We start from the raw sequence: 22,837 nt of genomic DNA, 5'->3' as shown, positions 1-22,837 counted from the left end.
CTTCTGTTTCACTTGCAAGAGTGGATTTCATCCACTCCCTCGCCCGTGTTAGGGCTTTCCAAACAGGTTGTACCAAGCCTGTATTAAAAGGTGAGTCTGGTCCTTCTGTCCTTCCTCGAAGCAATAGACAAGAACATGATGTCTTGTGGCTGCAATTTTGGAATATCATGCATGCCTCTTCTGGCCAGGTGGGTGCATGCTTTCATCATATTCAGATAGAGGGCTATAAAGATAGTTTGACCAAACATTTCAGGGGTAGAGAATTTATGGGTGAGCGATCTTGTTGCTATCTTGAGTTTGTAGGAAGGAAAAACCTTGTCACCAATTACAGAAATTCTGAAAGTGTTTTATAATGCTATACACTCAACCTTTTTAGCTTTGTGAGGTTTTGTACTTCAGATGTATGTTTAGATGGATCTTTTCTCCCCTCCCCCTGCCCCTTTTCAACTTTTTCTTTGTTGTGAATCTTGGCGATTTAGTATAATACAAGACTGAAGGGGTACTTCAAGTGGCAATTGTCTTGATAAACATTAGAATCCTTCCCCAATGCTCTTGCAACAATTTTCTTATCTCTGGCTTCTTCCAGACCTTTTCAGCAATTCAAGAAGCATTAACTTTATCACTCTCTTTTATGGTTCTCAGTCTCATGAAAGTTGAATAGCTTTATATAAAAAAAAAGGTCTGATATCCTTCATAAGGGTCCTGATCACCTGTTTGATTTTTGTACCTCAGGTACCTATACTTTCAGATATGGGATTGAAATTTAGGGATTTTTTTTCTGTTTTCATATCGTTATTGATGTTAATCAAAGGCTCACTTTTATTCACTTAAATCTAACACTTTTTTTAAATGAATGGAATGGTTTCATCTACAACTGCTGTTGAACCCTCTACTAACTTCTGTGGCTTTAAATTACACTTTCCATGACAAAATGTGTTTTCTCCACTGTATTCTGAAAGGTTGACACTAACAACTGGGGAAATTGACTATCCAGAGGAAAGGTGAAACTACAACTGACATGACACAAAATGCTGTCAAACACACAGAGAAAACAAAGATTTTTACTTACCTTTTAAAATGCTATAATCTTAGGTGTTAATTGTAACAATAGTGTGTGTGTATATATATGTGTGTGTATATATATGTATGTATGTGTGTGTATATATATGTGTGTGTGTATATATATATATATGTATGTGTGTATGTAATGATCAGACAGAATAATAACTGATCTCAAATTTTAACTGCTTAATTTTAATGTGGAGATTATAGTTATATAATTCTCTTACCTCCTCTAATATCACTTTTCTTGGATCCCTTTTTGTGTGCTGCTCTTTCCTCTTCTGGTTTGGGGTGTCTGTTGCTCCCCCCTCCCCATTGAGCCAAAAGTGGCTTTTGTTTTTCAATAAGGATAGGGGAGGAGGGGCTGACTGTATGCTAACAGCTGCTCGCCTAACTGTCTGAAAGGTTGAGTGGGGGCAATAAACTGGATTCTTCTCTTGTTTTCCCTCCACCTTCATTTTTCATGCAACACCATTGGAGGAGGTGGAGTCTGAAGCCACTCTCCCTGTTCTGTACTGCCATAGACTGAGCGGAAATGGGGACTCAGTCTCCTGCTCATCACGTTCAGGTCATCACCCCATATGTGGAGTCAATCTATAAACAATGACTAGTCAGTAAAGTTGGAGAAGGCAGCCTGCTTTTGTTTAGAATAATTCAATCCGTCCAGTTACTTGTCTTTAGAACTGTATATTCCTATGATTTGAGGTGGAATGGTGGTCCCTGCTAAGCGTAAACTCCAGTGACACATTCTCCTTCCTGGGTGAAAAGCACAATTGTGGGTGAAGGGGTACTTGTAAAGAGAGCCATTGTGTAGCAAGCATAAAGCCCTGCCTCAGCCCATGTAGGAGTTATTACAGTTGCTTCCCTCCTCATTATAGAAAATACATAGCCCTGAAAAATCCATGAATTTGGAATAAAAGTTTCCACTACTTGGCAGTTGACCATAAGCCATCGATCTCACTGTTCAAGTCTCAGCAAGTCTGCAATTTTAATGTACTGTACCTGAACCACAACTGATTAAGGGAAACAGACTCTGTTGTAGCTACAAACAGTAAAAATAAGCTACCTATTGAACTCAAATAAAAACTATTGAGTTCTAACAGTTTTTCATGCTTTGTTAAACCTTGTCAATGTAAAATTAATTGAAACTGACTATTTGATATATTAAATCTTTAGATTGCCTTGCACTGTATTCAGCTGTACAACATTACTCCTGCATGCTTGAAGTTCCTCAGGGGCCTTCATGCGAAATAAGATGACTCTTAAAAGCTATCCGACTGAACAAGTGTACCATGAAATAATAAAAGAGTGATTGCACTTAAACAGATTAAGTAGTTAAACTATATGTGCTCTGTTGTATATGGATTTAGGATAATTGATCAGTTTGGATACAGACTGAAGTCCAAATGTCTGTGCAGTTGAAACACTCCAGGTAGGTTAATAGTCTAAATATGTTCATTCTTGTATAACTGGGCAGTAGAACATTAAAATGCTTGATCGTGATGGAAATATTCTAAGTAATAATGAGAACATGCAAATGCCAATTTAAGGGACAGTATACTACACTTTTGTCCTTGAAGTGCCTACCTGTAGGTAACTGAACAGTATATGCACATTTAGAGCATGGTGCCTTTGACTATAGGTGTAATTGATAATATTCAGGAATACTCTCACCTCCTTTTCACCTGTTTTTGTCTTTGCAAGGAGCTTGAAAAAGGATTACTTCAATCTTTGTGGGAAAATAGATAAATTTTAAGGCATGTGGTTTTATTTTACATAAACTATTGTGGTTAGAGCACGAGTAAAATTCTGTAACTAAAAATCAACACCAACGGTGCTAAGTAATACAAAATACACAATAGACTTCTTCATAACATTAGCCCCATTTGAAAAGTTATGTTGTAACCAGAGTCCTATCTAGATATTGTTATGAAATAATAATCCCAAATTATCAGAGGCATTGTAATATTTGTTAAAATTAAATACACTATACCGGGGTCGGCAACCTTTCAGAAGTGGTGTGCCGAGTCTTCATTTATTCACTCTAATTTAAGGTTTTGTGTGCCAGCAATACATTTTAATGTTTTTAGGTCTCTTTCTACAAGTCTATAATATATAACTAAACTATTGTTGTATGTAAAATAAATAAGGTTTTTAAAATGTTTAAGAAGCTTCATTTAAAATTAAATTAAAATGCAGAGCACCCCGGACCGGTGGCCAGGACCCAGGCAGTGTGAGTGCCACTGAAAATCAGCTCACGTGCTGCCTTCGGCACGCGTGCCGTATGTTGCCTACCTCCTGCGCTATACACATCTTTGATATATCATTTGTTATTTATATTCTTTTCTGTATGTCCAAATACGAATAGTAGCTAGCTGCACCCTGTGAATGCCATCAGAAGAAAATAAAATTGAGCAGGCTATTTTAAAAAAGATTACTACTGTTTTAAAACTAACATTATTCCACAGCATTTACAATAATCATTAGATATCAATCTCTAAACTAGTTTTAAATATATATGATTTTACTTACATTCATTGTGCTGATAAATGAACACTGTGTGCCATGAATATACAAGTATTTATAATCTATCAGACTTAAAAACAAACGGAAATCTTATTTCAACACAAATCTAGAGTGATTACAACTTGTATTGATTATTGAAGTCATTCAATCTGCTGTAAATGTGGACAATTTTGATGTTTTTTAAAAACATGGTTTCCTGCATTTTTTGGGAAGGAATCTGCAGCAATGGTCAGCATAAATATCTTCATTGGACAGAACAGGCTCTTGGCAGGAATCTTGTTTGGCTGAGCTCCAAAAAATGACCTCATGACAGGAGTGAGATCTGGCAGCTTAATAATTATGCTTTCCTATCTCACAGGGTAGTCAAAAATGTAACTGCATTTAACTTCAGATACAAGGACAGCTCTTTCATGGCAAAGGTTGAGGAATTGCAGTTCCTAACTTTGTCCCAGTAGGTCCACTGTTGTTGCATCATCAGTTTAGAATCTAGGCCAGCAGTTTGGTAATGGCACTTTATCTTTGACTCTTAGATTGCTGCCATTTTTGATGTTACATAGCGCACAGGTAGGTGTCTGAGCTAAAATGGTACAACACAAGCAATCTGTTCAAATCAAATTGCTTGACTGTAGAAATAGTTCAGTATCAATGCTGTATTTGAGTTTGGCAGGCACTTCATGACTAAGTGCATTTTCAAAGAATGGACAGCGGGTTGCACCACTGATGTAGGCTTAAGATGCACTAATTTATTCTTCAAATATCTCCAAATTAATGACTTCTTTACAATGAAATATTGTAGAAGTTAACGTGGCATTTGAGCCCTGCAGCATGCACTCAAGGCTCAGTTATTTTGAGGGGTATCTTGAATTTTGCCTTTCGATTTCCTGCATTTGCTGACATGCATTGTACAGTTCTCGAGTACAAATAGTTGCCTAATTTGATTCAACATCACTTCATAAAAAGGATCAGATTGACACTTGCGTTACCTTCTGTGCATGTTTTGGATTACTATTCGACTGAATACAAATACAGTGCACTCCATTTATAAGAATCACCTGCATATAGTGATCAAAACCACTGGGACAAAATCATTCCTATACCTAAAATATTTCATTTGTAAGAATCAACCGCTTGTACGAATCAAATCATCCAGGACGGATGTGGGTCTTATAAAAGGAGTACACAGTGTTCCCTGGGATTTTTACTTCTATAGAGTACAAAGAAGACTGGGAAAGCTGGTATAACAGCAAAAGTCCTTTAATATAAAGAACCTCCAAGTTACTTTTGTGTGCTTCTGATAGGATCTTGACTATAGTTACCGTGAAGTCAGGCTTATGTTTTATGAATGTCTGAATGGGAAGGGACTGAGACTAGTGTAGCCTGTTTCTCAAGGCAATATTTCTTAGGTATAATCTTCAGCTAACCGCCTATTGAAAAGGAGAATCCCATCTGTACTGCACTGTATAGACTGCAGTGACGTAATTCAGTTTGAAACCTTTGTGGTAGCTCCTTTCTCTAAGAAATTACCTCAGGATAAGTCAGTGGGTGAGAACTCTGTTAAAGAACTGTATCTCCAGTAATTTCTCCCCCAAAGTAGTCCTGAAACTTGCTCTAGAGTTTAGCTTAAAAACACTAAATTCTGTTTGAATCAGTCTGTTCCTTTGCCTATAATCTGAGCAATGATTCTGAATAATTCTCTGCTGACATCTAGCAGGTGATGGATTTTGAAGCCTTGCTTTTAACGAATGTAAGGTGAGACTATTGCCCCCTTGTGACTGCCATGGAAGAAACAAAAAGCATCCTATTTCTTGGAGTTAAATCAAGTATCCATTGATTATGACTAAGGATACGATTCTGTCATGGAGGTCATGGATTCCATGATTTTTTTTTTTCCTCAGGACCTCTGGGACTTCGTCTGCAGCAGGGTTGGAGCAGCTGTCAGCCCCGGGGCTGCCGGAGCATCAGCCACTGGAAGAGTCACCAGTGGCCAGCTCTGGACTGCTGGAGCAGTGGCTGGAGGTGGGGGCCGCCGAAGCAGCTGGCCAGTGGCCCGCCCTGGGCTGCTGAAGCAGCTGGCCAGGGCTGGGTCAGCTCCTCTGGGGCTGGAGCAGCAGTGGTCAGCTTCTGCCACAGGAGCAGTTGTGGGGCTGGAGCAGCTGCAAGACCTGGCAGCGCTCCGTTTGTCCCTCCCAGGGTATTTTTAGTAAAAGTCAGGGACAGATCACTGGCTTCCGTGAATTTTTGTTTATTGCCCACCACCTGTCCCTGACTTTTACTAAAAATACCTGTGACAAAACCATAACCTTTATTATGACACATCAGACCTTTTCCTGAGGCGTTATGGCCTACTTAGTGAGACTTCCTGATATGTAATTTAGTTGCTATTAGAGCTTCATATAGAAAAAACGTGCAAAAGCAACAATTTTATCCTCTGTGTTAAAAATGGTAGATAGATATCTTCCTCAGATGTAGCCTTCGGATTAAAGGCCTCTTGTTTGCCTTTGGTGTATAAATGTACTGCACTAAGTTTAAAAAAAAAATGGAGAGGGGAGAGATGGAACATTGGCTGAGTGTCAAGTTATTATAAATGCTAAACAGAGGTATTCTCTCACGTCAGTATCTGCAAATCTCTAAGGTAACTCGTGTTTTTTGTTTTGTTCTGTTTTCTCACTGGTTGCATCCAAGCAGTTGTTCTTTCAGTTGTAGAGAGATTTATATGAAATAAAAACTACAGATAGAGCAAACTCTCCCCTTTTTACCATTGATGGGCATTATCATAGCAGTTATGGGCTGATATATTAATACATCATTACTTTTTGCAACAGACCCTGAGTATCATTCAAGATTTCAGCGATGCATTCTAACACTTTGTCTGTTTTCTTGTTAAGGCAATGTAGGTGTAGGAATGAGACTTCTGGGTAAGAATAAGATTTGGCATACCTACTGCAGAATGTTACCTAGTAACATTGCAACAACTAAATTTCCTTGGCTAAATACAACAGGAATAACTAGCTGTACCTGGAAAGGATTCTTCCACAGGAAGGAACCTTGCTCTGTTCCTTATGTCACTTCATTGTCATGGCGATAATGTGATAGTAAAGAATGAGAATTCCTGATCAAATCAACTTGGGGATGGACTGATTATGGTCGACTGGCTTTTCTGCGGGGAAAAGGACAGTTTGTTGTACAGTGTGGAAAAACATGATATTGCCGTCCTCCTACATAAAACTCGGTATTAATACAAATCCCTGTCTTTAAATTCTGCGGTGGACAACAATTTTTATTCAGATGTCTGAAACAATATTTTTAATGTACTACTTTCAAGGAGTTTATCCCATTCCTATCTTCAACACATTTCACTAGTAGTGTAATATTTTCAGAGATCATCTGCACATCTCTGTGTAAAACAGCTATATTCAGATATCTGTGCATTTTAAGTATTTCATTACGATTTTGGTTTAACTACCATTTATATAATTGTATTTGCCTGCATCTAGAACTCTTCTTCTTCAAGATGTGTTGCCCATATATGTTCTCTACCGTTTGAGGTGTGCATAGTACACTCAAGCTGGAGATTTCTGATCAGCAGTAATCGTTGGAGTGGCGCATGCACCCTGAGTATCCTTGTGCTTCTGAGAGCATACAGGATGGGGCTACCTCAGTGGCATCCCTCAGTTCCTTCTCACTACTTGTGGCTACAAGTTGGAGCTCACTTCTAGAACACTTTGCAGCCTTCTATTCTGTAAATAGCTGTAAATTGTTAGTGGTAGGTTAGGTTTAGTATAGGAATTTTGTAGAGTTTCCTGTTGGGGAAACTGTGTACTTCGTTTTTTCCTTCCCAGGAGGTTTTTGGTACCAATTCAGTCAACGTGACTGACCATAAATTCCTGGGATTCAAAAGCTACCCATTTTGTGAGGCAGTGATGCTATTAAATGATGGCTATGCAAGATGTTTGACCTACCTTGATGAAGGGCATATTTCAAATACATGCTCCATTTGCAGAGCATTTACCAGGAGGACTTGGTGAGCATGGGAGTCTCACCTTAGGATGTTCCTCTTTGAAAAATCAATGCATCTTGACTCTCTCAAATGAATCTGGCCTATGACCCAAGATTCCTTGCAGCAGAAACTAAGGATGAGAGAAGTACTTCTGTATGTCTGACTTCAGAGATTGTGGAAGATGCTACTGTGGCCTGGTCAATGCGTAAAACTTAGTTCAATATAACTATGACATTCATGGATGTGAAAAATCCACTGTAGCTTTATTGATGGATGGGTGTATTGATTAACCAATGCAGTCTAAGACATTGATCTGTAAAGATTCACTCTCCTGAGAGCTACAGCATCAGGAATGTTGTTAGTATTAAGAGACTCTAGGAGCACATGAGGAAACAAGTCCAGTTTATTAGAAGTTCTGTTATTAACAAATTCACTAAAATACAATAACAGAGAGAGAGAGAATGCAAAGTGTTTAGCCCTATGACTGACATCACTCATCGCCTGCTGGTGGACCCTGGAGTGGTTATCATCCTTGTATCTCCCTGTGTGTTTCTTCCTCCCAGCACACAGGCTGGGCAACACCTTTTATCCTAGTTACACTTATGCCTGCTAAGGCCTGGTCCACACTACGCATTTAAACCGAATTTAGCAGCGTTAAACTGATTTAACCCTGCATCCGTCCACACAACGAGCCCCTTTATATCGATATAAAGGGCTCTTTAAACCGATTTCTGTACTCCTCCCCGACGAGAGGAGTAGCGCTGAAATTGATATTGCCATGTTGGATTAGGGTTAGTGTGGCCGCAAATCGACGGTATTGGCCTCCGGGCGGTATCCCACAGTGCACCATTGTGACCGCTCTGGAAAGCAATCTGAACTTGGATGCACTGGCCAGGTAGACAGGAAAAGCCCCACAAACTTTTGAATTTCATTTCCTGTTTGCCCAGCGTGGAGCTCTGATCAGCACGGGTGGTGATGCAGTCCCAAATCCAAGAAGAGCTCCAGCATGGACCATACGGGAGATACTGGATTTGATCGCTGTATCGGGAGACAAATCTGTTCTATGAGAGCTCCGTTACAGAAGACGAAATGCCAAAGCATTTGAAAAAAATCTCCAGGCTATGATAGACAGAGGCCACAGTAGGGACTCAACACAGTGCTGCGTGACAAGCGTAACGGAAAGCCAAAGAATCAAATGGACGCTTATGGAGGGAGGGGGGACTGAGGACTCCAGCTATCCCACAGTCCCCGCAGTCTCTGAAAAGCATTTGCATTCTTGGCTGAGCTCCCAATGCCTGAAGGGTCAAAAACATTGTCCTGGGTGGTTCAGGGTATATCTCGTCAATTTACCCCCTTGCCCCCCGTGAAAGAAAAGGGAAAAAATCGTTTCTTGCCTTTTTTCAATGTCACCGTATGTCTACTGCATGCTGCTGGTAGACGCGGTGCTGCGGCGCTGAACAGCAGCATCCCCTCCCCTTCCTTTCCTGATGGCAGATGGTACAAAATGGTGGAAAACCGTCATCATCCCGTGAGTGCTCCTGGCTGGCCTCGGTAAAAATGGGAATGACTCCCTGTCATTCCTGGCAGACGGTACAAAATGCTGGGTAACCGTCCTCATCATAGCGGCTGGAGCCTGAGCTCCATCAGCCCCCGCCCCTTTCATGTCTAAAGAAAAGATTCTGTACTCCCTGGACTATCATAGCAGCTGGAAGCTGCCTCCCCCTCATTTTATCTCGCTAAAAAGTCAGTGTTTCTTATTCCTGCGTTCTTTATTACTTCATCACACAAATGGAGGGACACTGCCACGGTAGCCCAGGAGGGTTGGGGGAGGAGGGAAGCAATGGGTGGGGTTGTTGCAGGGGCACCCCCTAGAATGGCATGCAGCTCATCATTTCTGTGAGATCTCTGGGGCTCTGACCCGGAGCAGCTGTGCTCTCTAGTAGACTTGCCCCATATTCTCGGAAGGACTGACTCTATTTTTAGACAAAACATAAAGAAGGGAATGACCCGGGGAGTCATTCCCATTTTTGTCCATGCGCCCCCGGCCGACCTCAGCAAGGCCAGCCAGGAGCACCCATGACAGCAGCAGACGGTACAAAAGGATTGATAACCATCATCGCCAGTTTCCAATTGCAAACAGTGCAAAATGACTGATAACCATCATCTCATCGCCAATTTAAAATGGCAGACGGTGCAATAGGGATGGTAACCATCTCTGCTACCTTGCAAAGGCAAATGAATGCTGCTGTGTAGCACTGCAGTACCGCCTCTGTCAGCAGCATCCAGTACACATACGGTGACAATGACAAAAGGCAAAACAGGCTCCATGGTTGCCATGCTATGGCGTCTGCCAGGGCAATCCAGGGGGAAAAAGGGTGCGAAATGATTGTCTGCCGTTGCTTTCACGGAGGAAGGATTGAGTGACGATATTTACCCAGAATCACCTGCGACACTGTTTTTGCACCATCATGCATTGGGATCTCAACCCAGAATTCTAATGGGCGGGGTAGACTGCGGGAACTATGGGATAGCTACCCACAGTGCAACGCTCCGGAAATCGACGCTAGCCTTGGTACATGGACGCACACCGCTGAATTAATGTGCTTAGTGTGGCCGCGTGCAATGGACTTTATACAATCTGTTTTACAAAACTGGTTTATGTAAAATCGGAATAATCCCGTAGTGTAGACATACCCTAAGACTCAGACATATGCATAAGGGTGTCAACCCCTTTTTCCTTGTTTTCACTTCCACAACCCATAAACTTTGGGGTGCTCCACTTTTCATAGGTTATCCTCTTAGTTCTCCTTATTTTTGTTAGCATCTACACAGGCTAGTCTCCATGGTAACCTGCGGTTACTGCAGAATTTCTCATGATGTTACAGTTGGGTGTCTTGTGGTCTAGATGGTTACATTGTGGCATATTTTCCCAAACATTATGCACTGGCTTGTTTTTTACTGTAATCTTATAACTTAACTGGTACAAGGTTATTTCTGGGTCACCTACTTACATCACCCCTCCTTAGGCCTAAAGCCTAGTATGGCTAAGCTGAAATCTTACAGGCCTCATCCTGCAGGCTTTGCATTACAGTTTTACTTTGCTTATATAACTTATACTCTCATAACTCATAAGTGCTTGTCAACCTTGTACTCCTATGATCCTATCCTATTTAAACCTAGCCATCACACATTACTTGTACTTAACCACACTAATAAATGAAACAAATGGCTACATCACCATAACTATACTGACCTAAGCCTGGTGTAGACTCTGCTAGGTTGAGGGAAGAATGCTTCTGTAAACCTAGCTATTGTCATTCAGTAAAACCTCTTCCATTGCTGTAAGCTCTGTCTACACTACAGGGTTATGCCAGCATAGCTATGCCACTGTGGTGGTTGTAGTGTAGACGTGACCTGAATCTTCTGGCTTGAGGAATCTCTCTGGAGACAGAAGTAGTGGGAAGCATCAAGTCTATAAAAGTGATACAGATCCCTTTCTCTAAACATGTCATCAAAGCCCTCAAACCTCCAGATCATCTGACATATATGGCAGCTCAAAACTTTTTAAAAAAGTTCCCTGAGCACCCATACCACTACTGGACTGGAGCTAATCTGGCCTTAGACTTGCCTCAGATCTTCTCCATAACTATATCAGTGATGCTGGGCGACTTGATACAGATATTGCATGACCAGGCACTGGTATCACAATAGTCACACAAGGTAGCCAATGTCTAGTGCTCCTATAGCTCCAACGAGATTTTGCTAGAATCAGCATCTTATGGCACCAATCCTGTGCCTGCCTTCAATTACAGTACCAATGTCGTCATTGGCCCTTTCAACTATGCGATCATATCTTGCTACCTGAGACCTCTTTGTTACTGAATTCTCTATTTCCTCCTGCACTGCCTTCACTCCACTTTACTGGTTACCAGATAGAGTGAATTCTAGTCTGATTCCCACTACTACAGCTTCTCCTTTTCATGAAGACTCCTCCTTCTTTACCTCATCTGTTCTGAAAAAGATGGAAAGCCTTCCCCTGAAAAATCTGTGTATCTGGACTCTGGATCGCTACCCCTCAAATATTACTAAAACCAGGGATCCACATAGACTCAGACTCAGAACATTGGTACCTACTTCCTTGCTCACAGTGCCTTATTTTTCAGCCTAGAATTTTTGGTGTTCTTGGGGGACTTGATTTTAGGAGACCTGTTTCAGCAGCTTGTTCTAGACCTAGATCTCCTGAACTATCAAGAAGGGAGCTCTCCTCTCTACACTAAGTGGAACCAACTCAGGAGGTGTCTCCTTTGAATGTGGTATTGCAAGTGAAAGACCAGTCCATCCTTGCACATATCAAGAAGTGGTAATCCCAGAGCCATGGTCAACTGCACAGCCAAAAGATTTTTCAGGACTAGGTGAGGAGGGTAGCCTCAACTCCTGATATTCCAGAGCAAGGAATTCCAGACCACATAAATTGCTGGATGCTGTGCATACTTCAGCACTAGACTTCTAGGTCTCCCAATCCACAAGGGTCTCTTAGACCAAACAAAAACTCTGTATGGCAGACACCCAGCTTCTTTAGCTCTTGCTTTGAAGTAAGCAGACTGATGCTACCAGGTATCATACAGTGGGTTTGAACAGGTTTATACCCACCCAGTACCAGACCAGTTTGCTGACAGCAGTGAGATCTTTCATTGGCAGCCGCTATCAGAGATCTGCTCCGAAGAACAAGGAGCCAAAAGGTCTAGACTTCTTCAGTAGCAAGTGGTGGTCTACCTCAAGACAAATTAAGATTTCAGATTACCAAGATGCATTGGTCAAGTACAATTTTTATTAATTGGGGTTGATGCTAACATTTATTGCTAAATTGCCTCAGGACTCTAGAGGTGAATTTAAGTCCATTGTAGTAGAGGATCAGACAGCTCTCAATACAATTGATAAAACATATAGGTTCATGGCAAAATAATGTTCAGGTCTTCAGAGATTTCTAGAGAATTACAGACAACTGTTTGTTTGAGGATCTCCCCTTTTGAGGGTTGTAATTTGTTTGATGAGACAGATGATGCTTTTCACACCCTCAAAGAGTTAAGAATGACTCTATGGTTGCTGGGTGTATATACACCGGCCCCTAAATGTAAGCATTTTTAGCCCATAGGCTTACTATAGATAACCAGCTTAACATCAGTGCTTACCTACAGAATCTCCTAGAAAATAACAGAAGTTCTCTAGGAGAACATCCTCATCGGCCACAAAATCATCTCTTCCCCCATCTCCTTCATCCTTTGAGACAACAAATTTGACTTCTCACAACTTACTTTTGGATCTTCCTATCCTGTCTCCTCCCTTTTGGGGATCTTCCTGTCTCACTTCCATTTATGGATTACCATTACACAAGATTGGTGGGTACTAGAAGTTGTAGAAGTGGGTTATGGGATTCAGTTTCATTCCCTACCCTACCCTCATCCACCTTTACTGTCCTTTTTCAGGGACCTTTCCCATTATAACATGTTAGAAGAAGAAGTCCAATCACTTCTGTCTCTGAATGCAGTAGAAGACATATTCAATATTCTGATATGGGGCTCCCTCAGTCTCTCATTTTGAAGCTGTTCTGCCATATATAAATAGGCATTGGACTAGAGAAAGTGGGAGTGAGCGAGTCTGTAGCCTGCTGGTTAGGGGACCCACCTGAGAGCTGGGAGATCCAGGGTCCAGTCTTGGCTCCAGTGACTCTAAGCATTTCCCATTGGCTATCTTAGGTGCTTTCTCTCCCCATTCACTGTATAGGGAGCCTAGGTACCTAACCCAGAGTTTGTGCATTGTGGAGTTGTTCCTGTGACTTTTCTAGGTGCTTGAAAGTTGGGCATTGTCACACTCTGCATGGCAATGCCTAAGTCTCTTTATGAATCTGGGCCAAAGTGCCTAGCTGTTGTAAAAGCTTGCTTTAGATGGCTGGGGATCTGGGTATTCATAGATTCCAAGGACAGAAGGGATCACTTGTATCTAGTCTGTGGCCTACCATATAGCACAGCCCACAGAACTTCCTCAAAATATTTCCTAGAACATATCTCTTAGAAAAACATCCATCTTGATTTAAAAATTGTCAGTGATGGAGAATCCATCAAGGATCACAATTTACACTTTATTTAAAGTCTGAATTTGTTAAGTTTCAACTTGCAGCCATTGAATCATGTTATACCATTCTCTGCTAAATTGAAAAGCCCATTATTAAATATTTAGTAGGTACATATGGACTGTAATCAAGTCACCCCATAACCTTCTCTTTGTTAAGCTAAATAGATTGAGCTCCTTATGTTCATCACTCTAAAACATGTTTTTAATCCTTTAATCATTCTCATGGCTCTTCTCTGAATCCTCTCCAATTTATCAACATCCTTCTTGAATTGTGGGCACCAGATAAGGTGACCAGACGTCCTGATATTTACTTGTTTTTTGTCCCGCGTCCCTACCAATGTTCGGTCAGGACGCAAATTGTCCCGATTATTTTGCACTCAGCACACAGGCAGAGGGGGCTTGTGCCCCCAACTCAGCCCCGGCCCCGCCCCGACTCCACCCTCTCCCTGCCCCATTGTTGGGGGCATAAACTTTGGGTTGAGTGCTATAAATGGCAGACATACAGGTGTCTTTCACTCTGGCTGGTAAGTGTTGGGTGCATTATTTTATTTTTTTTTAAGCCCCATTAAATTTTTCTTGAGCAAAGAAACCTGTAATATTGAGCAGATGTATCATTAACTTCTTTGGGAAATGTCATAAAGTAATAGGAACTGTAAGTTATGGTCATGCCAGTCTTAACTCTTCCCCTCTACCAGTGCCAGTCTTCCATTTGTTTGTATACTTTTTGAATCTCTGGTGGTGCTCTTTGACATGAATAATTTTAAAACACTGAATTCTTGTGCACCTACACCAGGTGTCAGCAGGATTTATTGTAATTACAGTAACTCCTCACTTAACGTAATCTCGGTTAACGTTGTTTCGTTATGTCACCGATCAATTAGAGAACATATATAGTCTTTTTTGTCCGGGGGAAAAAGAAATTTCCCTGGAACCCAATCCCCCCGTTTACATTAATTCTTATGGGGAAATTGGATTCACTTAACATCGTTTCTCTTAAAGTAGCATTTTTTAGGAACATAACTAAAATGTTAAGCAAGGAGTTACTGTACTTGATAAAATTCTCTGCCAAGCCTGAAATCAGTTTTTGCAATATCTGAATGTGAAGTTCCCATTGTACTTACAATACACACTTTTAGATCTGATCATATGAGCTGACAAATAGACAAGCTTATAAATGTAACAAAAGTTTTAAACACTTTACAATAATACCTTTTTATATTGCCCTTCTCAGGACATAGATCTCGAAACACTTTACAAAGGTGGATAAATAACACCTTAACTTTTTTTATTTTATAGCTGTCTCTTGGATAAACTCAAAATACATTATGGAAAATACAGACGTTTTCTCTTGTATTTGTGTTTTGTGTTCCTCACTTATAAAGAGGAGTTCCCTTCTATAAGGCCTGGTCTACACTACGCGTTTATACCGAATTTAGCAGCGTTAAACCGATTTTACGCTGCACCCGTCCACACAACGAAGCCCTTTATATCAATATAAAGGGCTCTTAAAACCGATTTCTGTACTCCTCCCTGACGAGGGGAGTAGCGCTGAAATCGGTATTGCCATGTCGGATTAGAGTTAGTGTGGCCGCAATTCAACGGTATTGGCCTCCGGGTGCTATCCCACAGAGCACCATTGTGACTGCTCTGGAAAGCCATCTGAACTCTGATGCATTGGCCAGGTAGACAGGAAAAGTCCCGCGAACATTTGAATTTCATTTCCTGTTTGGCCAGCGTGGAGAGCTCACCAGCACAGGTGACCACGCAGAGCTCATCAGCACAGGTAACAATGCAGTCTCCTGAGAATCGAAAAAGAGCTCCAGCATGGACTGCACGGGAGGTACTGGATCTGATCGCTGTATGGGGAGAGGATTCCGTGCTAACAGAACTCCATTCCAAAAGACGAAATGAAAAAACATTTGAAAAAATTTCCAAGGCCATGATGCAGAGAGGCCACACCAGGGACTCAGTACAGTGCCGTGTGAAAGTTAAGGAGCTCAGACAAGCCTACCAGAAAACCAAAGACGCAAATGGAAAGTCCGGGGCAGGGCCAAAAACATGCCGCTTCTATGCTGAGCTGCATGCAATTCTAGGGAGGTCCGCCACAACTATCCCACCCCTGTCCGTGGATTCCGAGGTGGCGGTGGTAATCGCAGCCATGGCTGAGGATTCTGTGGATGGGGAAGATGAGGAGGAGGAAGAGGACGAGCTTGTAGAGAGCACACAGCACTCCGTTCTCTCCAACAGCCAGGAGCTTTTTCTCACCCTGACGGAATTACCCTCCCAAGCAACGATCCCAGACATTGAAGCCATGGAAGGGACCTCTGGTGAGTGTACCTTGTAAATATAAGACATGGTTTAAAAGCAAGCGTTTTTTAATGATTAATTTGCCCTGAGGACTTGGGATGCATTCGCAGCCAGTACAGTTACTGGAAAAATCTGTTAACATGTCTGGGGATGGAGCGGAAATCCTCCAGGGACATCTCCATGAAGCTCTCCTGGAGGTACTCCAGAAGCCTTTGCAGAAGGTTTCTGGGCAGCGCTGCTTTAGTCTGTCCTTCATGGTAGGACACTTGACCATGCCATGCATGTAGCAAGTAATCTGCATGACAAAGCCTAGCTGCGTATGGTCCCAGTGATTGCTGGCCTTTAAGCAACATCCGTTCTTTATCTCGCTGTGTTATCCTCAGGAGAGTGATATCGTTCACGGTAACCTGGTTGAAATTCAGGAATTTAAGTAAGGGGACAGAGATGGCCATTCCTACTGGGCTGTTTGCCTGTGGCTTAAAAGAAATCCTTCACTGCAGGTAGCCAAGCGGCGGGGAAGGGGGGTACGATTGGCGCTGAGCTTTTCCGCGTTTGGCTAGCAGGGATCTTTCCTGCTACCAGCCACGCGGTTGGGGGTCGGGGGAAGGGGGTGTTTAGCAGTGATCTTCCATGATACCAGCCACGGGGTGGTTTCTGCTGCTGCATGTTAACAGGAAAGAAGCAGCACTCACTGGGCTTTGCTTGCTATTTGGGAAAGGAGGGCGCTGGATAGATGAAGGCTGCAGAAGATGAAAGACAATGGCTTACCATGGCCGCATGCAAGCCGAATTCTGCTGCCCAGATCTGCGTCTGTGATCTGTAACACCAAAGCCGCAGGCACTCAATATTAAGATGCAAAATGCGACCTTGTAGTGAAAACACATGCTATGTAAGGTGAATAGTGTTGTTCACTGTGAAAGAGTATGACCATTGTTCTCTAAAATGTATCTTTTTAAATACTTCTCTCCCTTTTTTCTCTCCCTCATGCAGCTGCAAATTTTTCAAGCTTCCCTACTCTGTCCTGAAGGCTATCTCAGATAAGGCGGCAGGAAAAAAAAGACGCAAGAAGAAATGTTTTTGGAAATCATGGAAGTGACCCGCAATGAAAGAGCTCATCTGAATGAGTGGAAGGACGTGGTAGCAAAGTACAGGAAAGATGCCAGTGACCGTGAGGACAGGAGAGATGCTCGAGATGAGAGGTGGCAGCAGGAAGATCAGTGGTGGTGGGATGCAACTCTGGGGCTGTTGCGTGATCAAACTGACATGCTCCGGCATATGGTGGAGCTTCAGGAACGGCAGCAGGATCACAGAGTGCCGCTGCAGCCCCTTTATAATCACCCTTCCCCCTCACCATGTTCCTTAGCCTCCTCACCCACCAGACGAGTAAGAACTCGTGGGGGTAGGCTCCGTGCACCCGCCCACTCCACCCCTGTGGACAGCCCAACCAAAAGGCTCTCATTATTATGAAATTTTTTTAATGGCCCTTTCCTTCCCTACTATTCTCCTCCCAAACCCCACCTGGGCTACCTTGTCAGTTCTCTCCCTCTTTTTATAATTAAGTAATAAATAATACATGATTTTTAAATGAGAGTGACTTTATTTCCTTAGAAAACAAGCTGTGATCGAAGGGGAAGGGGGGGATGGCTTACAGGGAATGAGTCAATCGCGGGGGGGTGGGTTTCATCAAGGAGAAACAAACACAACAGTCACACTGTACCCTGGCCAGTGATGAAACTGGTTTTCAAAGCTTCTCTAATGCGCACTGCTTCCTGGTGTGCTCTTCTAATCGCCCTGGTGTCTGGCTGTGCGTAATCAGCAGCCAGGCGATTTGCCTCAGCTTCCCACCCCGCCATAAAGGTCTCCCCCTTTACTCTCACAGAGATTGTGGAGCACACAGCAAGCAGCAATAACAATGGGGACATTGGTTTGGCTGAGGTCTGAGCGAGTCAGTAATGTGTGCCAGCGTGCCTTTAAATGGCCAAATGCACATTCTACCACCATTCTGCACTTGCTCAGCCTGTAGTTGAACAGCTCCTGACTACTGTCCAGACTGCCTGTGTATGGCTTCATGAGCCATGGCATCAAGGGGTAGGCTGGGTCCCCCAGGATAACTATAGGTATTTCAACATCCCCAACTGTTGTTTTCTGATCTAAGTAATTCTCTTGCTGCAGCCATTTAAACAGAGAAGTATTCCTGAAGATGCAAGCGTCATGAACCCTTCCTGGCCATCCCACATGGATGTTGGTGAAACGTCCCTTGTGATCCACCAGTGCTTGCAGCACCATGGAAAAGTACCCCTTGTGGTTTATGTAGTGGGTGCCCTGGTGCCAAGATAGGGATATGGGTTCCATCTATCTCCCCACCACAGTTAGGGAATCCCATTGCAGCAAAGCCATCCACTATGACCTGCACGTTTCGCAGAGTCACAGCCTTTCGTAGCAGCAGCTTAGTGATTGCTTTGGCTACTTGCATCACAGCAGCCCCCACAGTAGATTTTCCCACTCCAAATTGAATCCCGACTGACCGGTAGCTGTCTGGCGTTGCAAGCTTCCAGAGGGCTATTGCCACTCCCTTCTCAACTGTGAGGGCTGCTCTCATCTTTGTATTCTGGCACTTCAGGGCAGGGGAAAGCAAGTCAGAGTTCCATGAAAGTGCCCTTACGCATGCGAAAGTTTCGCAGCCACTGGGAATCGTCCCACACCTGCAACACTATGCGGTCCTACCAGTCTGTGCTTGTTTCCTGGGCCCAAAATCGGCATTCAGTGGCTAGAACCTGCCCCATTACCAGCAGGATCTCCAAAGCGCAGGGGCCCGCAGTTTGACAGAATTCTGTGTCCATGTCCTCATCACTCTCGTCGCCGCGCTGCCGTAGCCGCCGCCTCTCGCCTGGCTTTGCAGGTCCCGGCTCAGCATTGACTGCACGAGAATGCGTGAGGTGTTTAAAACGCCCATGATTGCTGTCTTGAGCTCAGCAAGGTCCATGCTGCCGTGGAATGGCGTCTGCACAGTTCACCCAGGAAAAAAGGCGCGAAACAGTTGGCTGCTGCTGTTTTCACGGAGGGAGGAGTGAGGCTGTACCCAGAAGCACCAACGGCAATGTTTTTTGCCCCATCAGGCACTGGAATCTCCTCAGCATTCCAATGGGTGGGGGAGACTGCGGGAACTATGGGATAACTACCAACAGTGCAACGCTCAAGAAATCGACGCTAGCCTCGGTACATGGATGCACACCACCGAATTAATGTGCTTAGTGTGGCCGCGTGCACTTGACTTTATACAATCTGTTTTAAAAAAAATGGTTTCTGTAAAATCGGAATAATCCCGTAGTGTAGACGTACCCTAAGCTAATGTTGTGCCTTTTTTTAAAATGGGTACATGGGATGACATAGGCAATTAGGATCTGTCTACACAGCAAATTAAAACCCGTGGCTGGCCTGTGAGAGTTGACTCTGGCTTGTGAGGCTTGGGCTGTGGGGCTGCTTCACTGCTATGTAGATTTCCTGGCTTGGGCAGGAGTCTGAGCTCTGGGACTCTCCCACCCTGCTGGGTCCTAGAGCCCAAAGTGAAAAAGGTCTCTAAGGTGAAAGAGGTGTTTAGACTCAAAAAGGCATCCTTTAAATATTGGAAGCCAAATCCTAGTGAGGGAAAACTGAAAGGAATATAAACTCTGGCAAGTAAAATGTAAAAGTATAAGACAGGCCAACAAAGAATTTGAAGAGCAACTAGCTAGACCCAAAACTAACAGCAGATTTTTTTTTTAAGCACATCAGAAGCAGGAAGTCTGCCTATCAGTCAGTGAGGCCACTGGATGATTGAGGTAGTGAAGGAACACTTAAGGAAGACAAGACCATTGTTGAGAAGCTAAACAGAATCTTCACTGCAGAGGATATGAGGGAGATCCTCACATCCAATGTACTCTTTTTAGGTGATAAATCTGAAGAACTGTCCCAGATTGTGTCACTAGAGAAGGTTTTAGAACAAACTGATAAATTTAACAGTAATACGTCACCAGGACCAGATGGTATTCACCTAAGAGTTCTGAAGAAACTCAAATATGAAACTGCAGAACACTAACTGTGGTATGTAACCTATCGCATAAATCAGCCTCTGTATTAAATAACTGGAGGATAGCTAATATAGTGCCAATTTTTAAAAAAGGCTCCAGGGGTGATCCTGGCAATTACAGGCCAGTAAGCCTAACTTCAGTACCAGGCAAATTGGTTGAAACTATAGCAAAGAACAGAATTATTAGACACACAGATGAGCATGATATGTTGGGGAAGAGTCAACACCACTTTTGTAAAGGGAAATCATGCCTAACCAATCTATTAGAATTATTTTGAGTAAGTCAATAAACATGTGGACAAGGGTGATCCACTGGATACAATATACTTGGATTTTCAGAAAGCCTTTGACAAGGTCCCTCACCAAAGGCTCTTAAGGAAACTAAGCAGTCGTGGGATAAGAGGGGGCAGGTCTTCTGTATACCCTCCATGACCCTTTAACAAATTTTTTTTCTACGTCATGGAATTTTGCTTTTAAATCCTAAATATATAAGAAGGTTGAAAGCATAATACCTGATTCAGAGGTCAGGCAGCAAGGTAGTTTTGCAACACCATTGCAGCCTTCCAGATTCTGGAGGCACCTATGGATGGTTGAACAGTTCTGGGGCTCTTCTGACTTAAAGCTATCTGCCACAGAGTCCTAAGGCACTCCACTCTGGACATGTGCCTTTGGGAAGAGAAAGCATAGGCCAATTCAGCTGACCCTCAGATTCATGTGGTTCATTGTGCAAGGGTATGCTGTATGTGCTAACAAGAATTAAATTAGGAAAACTATCATTAGTATCCTAGTATCAGAGGGGTAGCCGTGTTAGTCTGGTTCTGTAGAAGCAGCAAAGAATCCTGTGGCACCTTATAGACTAACAGATGTTTTGCAGCATGAGCTTTCGTGGGTGAATACCCACTTCTTCGGATGCAAGGCTTGCATCCGAAGAAGTGGGTATTCACCCACGAAAGCTCATGCTGCAAAACGTCTGTTAGTCTATAAGGTGCCACAGGATTAGTATCCTATAGGCACTAGGTCTGCATTACATGCTAAAGGTGATTGTGACCCATGGCTAGAAAGGGTTAAACATCCTGAAAAATAAATAACCCTCATAAGACATGTGGGGAGATAATGTTTGTGTTTTTGTGTATTTACATATGTATGAGTAGGGTGGACAATGTAATCAACAATCCCTGTCTATGCTGTATTCTGATAATTCAGAGGTCAAAAGAACATCCTGTCATTTAAATGAATTGTAACCACAGGATATCTCGGTATTCATCTCTCTTTGAAATGTACTGTGAATGGTGGAGGAACAAGCAAATTGCTTTTTGCTAATTCTATAGCTAAGTACCGGTGATGGACCTCCTTCAAAGTCATGCTAATTACCTTTTGAACTCCCAACTTGTCAAAAGACATGAAATTGTATAGAAGATCCTTGAGTCCTGATTCTGTCATCTCAGATCTGCTTAGGCTTCATCAGGGGAAGTTTGAGTCGCAAGACTGAGGTTCCAGTTATGCTGGTATGCCCTGAATATGATATTTGGACATTGGACTATAACCTATGAACTATTTCTGAAAGAACTCTTTTGCAGCTACAAAGCTCACCATCTGAATCTGAACCTCAGTGAATTGAACTCGTGTCTGTGTGTATATTGATCTTTTAACCATATTCTTTCTGGGTTTTTTTTTTAAATTAATTTTAGTTTGATTAATAAGAATTGGCTATAGTGTGTATTTGGGTAAGAGCTGAAACATTCATTAACCTTGGAGTTAATGTGTCAAATCCTTTGTGATTGGTAGAACCTTTTCTTTTATATGATGAAATAAGATTTTCAGAAATCATCATATTTGACTTAGGTACCGGGATGGAGGCCTGAGGCTGGATCACTTTAAGGGAACGGTGTTGTTTTGGACTTCTGAGTAACCAGTGAGGTAATAAAGAAGCTGTTTTAGGCTGGCTTGGTAAATCTAAGTATTGGAATATCCACCAGCTTTTTGGGGATTGTCTGCCCTATGCTTTGCAGTTCACCCTAATTGAGTGACCACAGCTGGCTCCCCACTAGGACCCTGGTCACAGTAATTCTAATGACAGCTGAGATAGGAAGCTAAGTCTAGTACTATTTAAAACCTTTTCTTTTACAGAAGGCGGCTTAGCTACTAAAAGGTTTTGAAGCAATTCTTCAATATCTAAGGAACTTTTTATTATGATTATTTAAAAAAAACAGTTATATATGGGTAGGGGTATTAATTTCAACAGCATGAAAACCGTGTCCTAAGCAACAAACAAAATGGCATTCAAGTTTTTTCTCCAAGAATTGGCTGCTAGTAAAATACATGTTTTAGAAAAGCATCTAAGTACCTTTCACTGGCTGTGGCTTGTGACTGGTGATCTGCTAACCACAGGCACAACAAAAGCTTGTCTGGATGCTTTCTAATGCATGCTTAAAAGCCAGTTTGGGGACTTAAAAACCAGGGCTGTAGATTAATCATAGTTAACGCCAAAAAAATTCGTTGAGATTAAAAAAAATTAACAGCAGTTTTAATCACACTGTTAAACAATAGAATACCAATTGAAATCTATTAAATATTTTTGGGTGTTTTTTTACATATTCAAATATATTGATTTAAATGACAATACAGACTACAAAATGTAAATGCTCACTTTATATTATTTTTATTACAAATATTTGCACTGCAAAAATGACGAACAAAAAAGTATTTTTCAATTCCCTTCAGACAAGTACTGTAGTGCAATCTCTTTATTA

General features: G+C 42.4%; 1 protein-coding gene across 1 annotated transcript in view; it reads left to right on the top strand.

The window, feature by feature from the left end:
• Positions 1-22,837, top strand: part of EDA (ectodysplasin A) — a 209,207-nt gene that overhangs the window by 851 nt on the left and 185,519 nt on the right. The gene's annotated exons all lie outside the window — the stretch shown is intronic.

This window comes from Mauremys reevesii, linkage group 9 (assembly GCF_016161935.1).
Source record: "Mauremys reevesii isolate NIE-2019 linkage group 9, ASM1616193v1, whole genome shotgun sequence".
In the NCBI taxonomy this organism is placed as follows: domain Eukaryota; kingdom Metazoa; phylum Chordata; order Testudines; family Geoemydidae; genus Mauremys; species Mauremys reevesii.
The sequence above is the reverse complement of the archived record's forward strand: the minus strand, read 5'-3'. Positions and strand labels throughout refer to the sequence as shown.